This window comes from Microcebus murinus, chromosome 16, assembly GCF_040939455.1.
Source record: "Microcebus murinus isolate Inina chromosome 16, M.murinus_Inina_mat1.0, whole genome shotgun sequence".
In the NCBI taxonomy this organism is placed as follows: Eukaryota; Metazoa; Chordata; class Mammalia; order Primates; family Cheirogaleidae; genus Microcebus; species Microcebus murinus.
In genome coordinates this window covers 44116791-44124615 of record NC_134119.1, presented here as the reverse complement: position 1 = coordinate 44124615, position 7825 = coordinate 44116791, and the positions used below count along the sequence as shown (strand labels likewise).

Sequence of the window (7825 nt, the reverse complement as noted above, 5' to 3'; positions counted from 1 at the left end):
GGTGTTTGTTTTTCCATTCTTTAGATATTTCACTTAGGATAATGGTCTCCAGTTCCATCCAAACTGTTGCAAAAGGTCTTAATCCATCCTTCTTCATGGCTGAGTAGTATTCCCTAGTATACATGTACCCCAGAAAGGGAGGACTTTCACCTGGGACTAGATATTTCCCTGTCCGGTTAGCCTTTGTGCCTGTTTTTGCTATTTCTATACTGTTCCAAACCCCACCACCACCCCCAGAAAAGGGGAGAGAACCCATTTTACAGAGAAATGACAGAGGTTTGCCTTCTGATAAGGCTCAGAGGACACAAGGACACATCTCAACCCAGCAAGGCCTGTAAGGATGAGTCAGGGGAGTGCTGGGTTCCTCGGGGACACAGAAGGAAGGGACATCGAGGAGAGTGAAGAAGGACCAGTGAAGCCCGACGCTGCCACGTGGAAGGCAGGTGGCTCGACTCCATGAGACCCCCCAGGAAGGTCCAGTCTTAGGTTGGGCACAATACAGGCACATCCACGAGCTCAAGAGCCTCAAAGGGGCCCTCAGAGTAAACAGAAATATTTATTCAGCCTTAAAAAGAATGGAAATTCTGGCACATGCTACAGTAGTAGATGAACCTTGACCATATCGTGCTAAGTGAAATAAGCCAGTTACAAAAGAACACTATGAGCCCAGGCGCAGTGGCTCACACCTGTAATCCTAGTGCTCTGGGAGGCCGAGGCGGGCAGATTGTTTGAGCTCAGGGGTTCGAGACCAGCCTGAGCAAGAGTGAGACCCCCGTCTCTACCAAAAAAATAGGAAAATTAGCCGAGCATGGTGGCGCATGCCTGTAGTCCCAGCTACTGGGGAGGCTGAGGCAGGAGGATTGCCTGAGCCCAGGAGTTTGAGGTTGCTGTGAGCTAGGCTGATGCCACCACGGCACTCAAATTAATAGAGACAAAAAGTAGAATGGAGTTGGCAAGGGTCTGAGTGGACCGGGGAATGGGGAGTTATTCTTTCATGGGCACAAAGTTTCAGTTTTGGAGGATGAAAATGTTGGATGGATGGTGGTGATGGTCGCACGACGGTATGAATGTGCTTAGTGCCCCTGCACTATACACTTAGTAATGGCTAAGATGGTAAAGTTTATGTTATCTGTACTCCACCACACACACAAACATTTTTAAAGAGTAAATAGGGGCCGGGTGCAGTGGCTCACGCCTGTAATCCTAGCACTCTGGGAGGCCGAGGTGGGAGGATCACTCGAGGTTAGGAGTTCCAGACCAGCCTGAGCAAGAGCGAGCCCCCATCTCTACAATAAATAGAAAGAAATTAATTGGCCAACTAATATATATAGGAAAAAATTAGCTGGGCATGGTGGTGCATGCCTGTAGTCCCAGCTACTCGGGAGGCTGAGGCAGGAGGATCACTTGAGCCCAGGAGTTTGAGGTTGCTGTGAGCTAGGCTGACACCACGGCACTCACTCTAGCCTGGGCAACAGAGCAAAACTCTGTCTCAAAAAAAAAAAAAAAAAAAAAGAGTAAATAGGAAGGGTAGCCACCACTAAAAGGTATTTTCACCAGCACTTACCAGGGCATCTGAATTTCAAGTGTGACCATCTGTCATTTGGGGTGGTCCACAGTTCCAACCTCAGAAGTCACCCTGACTTTTAAAAACATCCAGAGCTTAGCAAATACCACCTCTGGGTCTCCCTTGGCCCCCTCTGGTCCTTCTCCCAGCCCCTTAGAGGCCTTCTTCCCTGGACTTCCCTTTAGGGTTTCATCCACACACACCAAAGCCCAAGCCTTCCTTCCTTCAGCTCATGAGAATTATCATCCGTAAAGGACAAAAGAGATGGGACGATATTCTTTTTTGTTTATTTTTGTTGTGGGAGCTCTATTACAAAGCACTAATTTTATATGATTATAATAATAAAATTCATTAAGCATATTTTTAAAAATCCATTTGGAATAAAATAAAAATAAAATTAAAATAATAAACCAAACTGGCACAAAAACTTCAAATGATGTCCTGTGTTCTCAAAGAAGAACCATCACTCCTCATAAACCATGGTGGACTAAGCCTTTCTGGAAAACGATTTGGTTAACACACATAAAAACTCTTAAAAGTCTGCACACACTTTAATCAAATAACTTTACAGGAATAACTTGCAGGAACTTTCAGCGAGAAAATGATCACTGGTGTTATGTCTTTACCACAAAGCACAGTACCTAGCACATAGTAGGTACTCAGTAAATGTTTGCCCAGTGAATATTATTTACAAATAATAGCATATATATCATTTACAACTTCTAACAGCTGTTGTGGAAGCTGTGTTGGAAGTTGCAAGTGGTTTTCAAAGGAGGCACATCTACTATCTTTACTGTAATAGCAAATATTATTTATCCAAAGAAGAGCATCTGCACAATGCATCACAGTTTTTGAGGCAGTTTCATGCATATCCCCTCTTTTGCCCCTCACAGCAACAATGAGGATATTACCATCCCATTTTATAGACAGGAAAACTAAGGCCTCGGAGAGATTGACTTGTGAAAGAAACTTGAAACTGAAGAGTCCTACAAGGGACTTGTTCCTTCAGTCCAAGCTTCCCAGCTTCCTGACAACCTGGGCGGTGGGTTTTGCCCACCTTTTCCTAAATTAGACCACTGAGCAACTGATTCCCATTTGCAAGGCCCCTGCAATTGTCTCTTCTGATGCGAGATGCAGGTCTGGCTCCCCTGAGCACTGTAGCTGCAGATGTGCTTCTGTCCCTCTCTGCGACACGAGTTACTCCGCTTACTATGCCTCATACTTAATTTGAGAATATTTGTTCAATTTGAGTATGTTTTTGACCTGCCAGGTATCTGTGAAACAAAATAACTCCTACTGATAGCTTCTTATCAAGAGTAATTTAAAACATCCATCATCTACCGCTGAATGTCAAAATAAAGGTTGAGAGAAATTCCTGTTTCCCTAAATATGTTTTCTTTTCACTCTTGTCAGCATCATTGTCAATCCTGAAATTATAGTGTGCCATGGAAGACCTCAGAAATTGAGGCTTCAGAAATTGTTACGATGAGAACATACAAATCAGCCTGTGGTTCCCAGAGGCCCTGGACAAAATCACCCCGGCCGAGCCGCCGGGTTCCGCCTGTGCCGGGCAGCTCTGCAGGCTTCGGACGGCTCATCGGGATCCGAGAACAAAATGAGCACCCTGGAGAGTGACTGTCCCTCCTTGCAATCGTGGTTAGAAATCCAGCACGAAATTCGTCATTCCCGAGCTTTGTCTGCACACAGACTGCTCTACCACCCTCCTGACCACGACGAAGCAGAACGAGGAGAAAAGGATACATATATTATATATTAATAACCCCGCTATTTAGACAGCCCTGTAATTTTCATCATGTGAATGTTGGAGATTGTGTCTTTCCAGTCCTTTCTATCGCCAAGTCAGCTTCTGGGTGTGTCTGGGTGCGCCTGCAACAGAGACCCAGCAAGAGAGGGAAGCTGGGGGGAGAGGCGGAACGCGTTTAGCCTCCAGCCGTAAAAGGGACCTTCTCTAAAGGCCATGTTGCTCTCTCTGCCACCTGGAAGAAAAGTGAAGTGTTCCCATGTTCCAGCAGAAGCTCTCTCATTTTCCATTCCCGATGTCCATCCCTGGAACAATCTGGAATTGTCTTAAGAGAGGAAAGGAATCCAATTATTTTAGAAAATCAACAAATATATATTAATCACAAGCAAAATGCAAGGCATGGTATGCGTGCATGCAAAATCCCCTCTGTATGTAAGGGATTTATCACTGGAGAGGGAATTGTTGGGAGCAGGACCTGGGAAGTGGATGGAAGGGCTGGGCTGGCCGTTCAGAGGAGCTTCCCTGCCATGAAGGTGGAGCTCCATTTCCAGCTTGAGGAACAGTGGTGTGTGGAGGGTGGGCATTGTATGGATGTGCACCCCTTTAAGAAGGTGTTGATTACTAACTGTAGTAAACATGTTAACTCACTAAGCCAGCCCACCCCCATACCCACCTCTCTCCGGCCACATTGCTGCAGGCCAATGAGATGTCTTCTAGGAGAGGCTTCCAGAAGAGCTTTGCATTCGTGATGAATACACAGGCTCAGCTGGTACATTTCTTTGCCTTTCTCTCTGCCTGGAAAGCAATTGTGAGACCATTTAGTAACCACAAGGCAGGAAGAATGAGCTCATATTCCAAAGCCCCTAGAGGTGGTGGAATTGAAACATAGAAGTGTCCTCCTCCCAACCTTGACTACCTACTCAAGACTTCTTGTTATACAGAAGAAAAAAATCGCCATTAACATCTTCCCCAGCAGTCAGGTGAATTCACTACTAACAGAGATTCCAACACACATCAAGTTATGCAACCGATAGACATAGAAGAAGGAAGTCGCTGAAAGATATTTCCATTGACTTAATCTTAAGGTGATCTCAACAAGAATATTACCTATGAATATTCATGAACAGAATATTCGTGAATGAAATTCTAGAAACTTCTGATCAAAGGAAGAGGATTTGCAAAGTCTTGGGACAAAAACAGATGAAATGGTTAGCAACTGAAAGATTTTGATTTTATGATTGGCAGGTGGTATTTAAGGCACTGAGCTCAGTTGGTTGCCTACGCTGCAATGTGGTTGAGTCACATTGGTGCAAGGTTAGTCCTTTGGTCAATGTGGAATGGCTCACTAACTGAACTGCTCTAACCAACCCACACAGGCTGCATCGGGGCTGTCCTACGATGGGAACCTGATCTTCTCCAGATATTACTCACTTCCCTCTTTCAAAGGGTCTCTGATTCTGCTCTCACTGAGAAGCAAGGCCCCCCAAGCTAAAGGAGCAGAAGTAGACCGGGGCTGCGACCTATGCTCTGTGATGAGAGCTCTGAAAGAGAACACTACAGTTGTTTTCCTTGATCAAGTTCTTTTTCATTTTTAATTGGTAATTGTGGTTTAAGAAAACAACATAAAATTCAGTTTTAACCATTTTTAAGTGTACAGTTCATAGTGTTAAGTGTACCTACATCATTGTGCAATAGATCTGCAGAATTCTTTCATCTTGCAAAACTGAAACTCTGTACCCATTGAACAACAACTCCTTATTGCCCCCTCCTCCCAGCCCCTGGCAACCTCCATTCTACGTTCTGTTTTCATAAATTTGACTTCTGTAGATGTCTCATATATGTGAAATCACACAATATTTGTCTTTTTGTGACTGGTGTAAATATATCATAATTTAGTATAATGTCCTCAAGGTTCATCCCTGTTGTAGCATGTGACAGAATTTCTTTCATTTTAAGGTTTAATCATATTCCATTGTATATATATCTCACATTTTCCTTATCCCTTCCTTATTCATTTCCTTATCCATTCATCCACACGGACTTGGGTTGCTTCCTTGATCAAGTTTTTATTTCTTTTATCTTTCAACCACCAACCCTGCCTGAAAATATCATTCAGAGGCCCTTCACTTCTACTTGAGCATATTCATTCAAAAGTAAAATGCCTGGACATTCGAGTGAGTTCAGGATTATATTTTAGCCACCACAGGCCAAAAGCAGGATGTACATAGAGGCAAAAACATCACGAATGGCAGCCATGAGAATTCTGAATAAATCATCCACAGACCACAAGGAAATTAATGCAACATTTCAGGATGGCATTTGGGACAATCCCTAGACTATTCTCTGCCTCTATTCCATGAAGTTTAAATGCATGCTTTGCTATGGATGGTAGGTTAACAAAAAGAAAAAGAAAAAGCAATGGCTATAATATCCTGCAGCTCCTCCCATCAAAAGATGAAGTCTATTTCTCCATCCTTTAAGTGGGGCTGGCTTTGGTCAACAAAATGTGGCATGTACCAGAGTTTAAGCCTCAAGAGAACTTATAGCTTCTACTCTTGCCTTCTTGGAACTCCCTTGGAATGCTGCCAGAAATGACTATATAAGGAAGTGGGTAGAACCTGCTAGAAAGTGAGAGCCATGTGGTGGTGGGCGCCCCTGCTGACAGTCAGGTCTGAGTCCTGGCCACATGAGCGAGGCCACCCAGCCCAGCCAACTTCAAGCTGAATCCAGCTGCATGAGAAAGCCCCAGAGAAACCAGCGAGGAAACCTGCAGCCAAACTGCACAATCATGAAAAATAATAAGTCACTGTTGTTTGTAAGTCACTATGTTTTGGGGTGTTTAAAATAGCAATAGTTAATTGATACTCTCTGTAGACACTAAGTTATCTCAGTGCATATATTACATTTTTAACTGAAGCTTGTTTGTTGAATAAACAATGATATGTGGGTGTTTTTTTTTTTAAAAAAAAAAGGGACAAAAAGAAAAAAACTCTAATTTTACCAAGAACTATTAACCAATGTTACTATTTTATCATTAATATTCCTTTCTTCCATATATAACTCATTGTTTACTTTGGTTGAGATGCATAAACCACACAAGCAAATTGGTTTTTAGTAACTAACGTATCTGCTTGGTGCAGTTTGTTTAATGAACCAGTATTTATATGCTAGTTTAAGATGAAAGTGTATGGGTCACGAGCTTTGGGATGAGACAAACCTGGGTCTGTTGATTCATGCGCTTACCAAAACTTGAGTGACTCCCCTTGCTGGGTCTCTGTCTCCTCACCTGTAAAAAGGTAATCGTATCACCTGACTTGCAGGATTGCACTGAAACCACAAATGTGATAAGATGGGAAAACATGGGGCTGAGTGCCTGGAACAGAGCAGCATGTGGCAGAGAATACCTTTCACCACACTGAGAATCCTTCCAGGGGGAAAAAGCCAAAGCAATTACATGAATGACTCTGAATCAAATGACCGGCCAGCCCTGAGCTGAATTCTTACAGTAACGGGGAATTTACTGCCCACGAGGCGTCTCTGGACAGCTATTTCTGTTCAGAAGTTTTTGCTAATACAAAGCTAAAATCCATCCTGCTCAAATTTTCAGCTATTTGTCATCATCGTTTCAACCCTTAAATCTAAACAAAGCGTGGGTCTCGTAAATCCTCTCCCATGTGGGAGCCCTTCTAGCACTTTCCAATAGAACTTCCTGGGATGATGGAAAAGATCTACATCTGTGCGTCCAACGCAATTGCCACTGGGCTCGTGTGGCTACTGAGCACTTGGAATGGAACTACTGCAACTAAGGAACTGAATTTTCTATTTTATTTAATTTTAATTAACTTTAACGTAAATAGCCTCATGTGGCTAGTGGCTTTTGTATTAGTCAGCACAGTTTGGGACCTTAAAAACAAAAATAGAAGCAAGTGTCTCTTCTCTTTTCTTCACCAAGAAGAACATCCTCCGTTCGTTTATTTATTGGTCTATTTATTTATTTAATAATGGAAACCACTCAGACAGCATCCTCTCCCTCTCACTACCCCAAGGGAGAGAAGAAATGGCAAATGGCAGTTGCAGTGAAGCCATACCAAGAACTGGCTTCACCCCAGGAAAGAATGTTGTGCCTCCTCCTCATAGTTTCTTTCTACACGCTCAGAGAAACTTCTCTAGTGACGAACTATACAAATGATGTATGTAACTATAGACATAAAAGTATAGTCCATATATATATATATTTTTTTTTTTTTTTGAAACAGGGTCTCATCTTGTTGTCCAGGTAAGAGTGCAGTGGTGTCATCATAGCTCACTGCAGCCTCAAACTCCTGGGCTCAAGCGATCCTCCTAACTCAGCCTCTGGGACTACAGGTGTGAACCACCACACCTGGCTACCTCCGTCTCTTTACACACCATTTATATGTGATCATCTGAGTCCTCCATGTCCCAGTTCTGTCCCCAGGGATTCACTGTAAGGGAAATGTAGCATCAGAACTGAACCCCTC

At 43.3% G+C, this 7825-nt stretch overlaps 1 non-coding gene across 1 annotated transcript; it reads right to left on the bottom strand.

The window, feature by feature from the left end:
• Positions 1-7333: 7333 nt before the first annotated feature.
• Positions 7334-7548, bottom strand: LOC142861417 (small nucleolar RNA U3). The gene has a single exon (XR_012912654.1). It is a non-coding gene; the product is annotated as a small nucleolar RNA U3 (small nucleolar RNA).
• Positions 7549-7825: the final 277 nt, after the last annotated feature.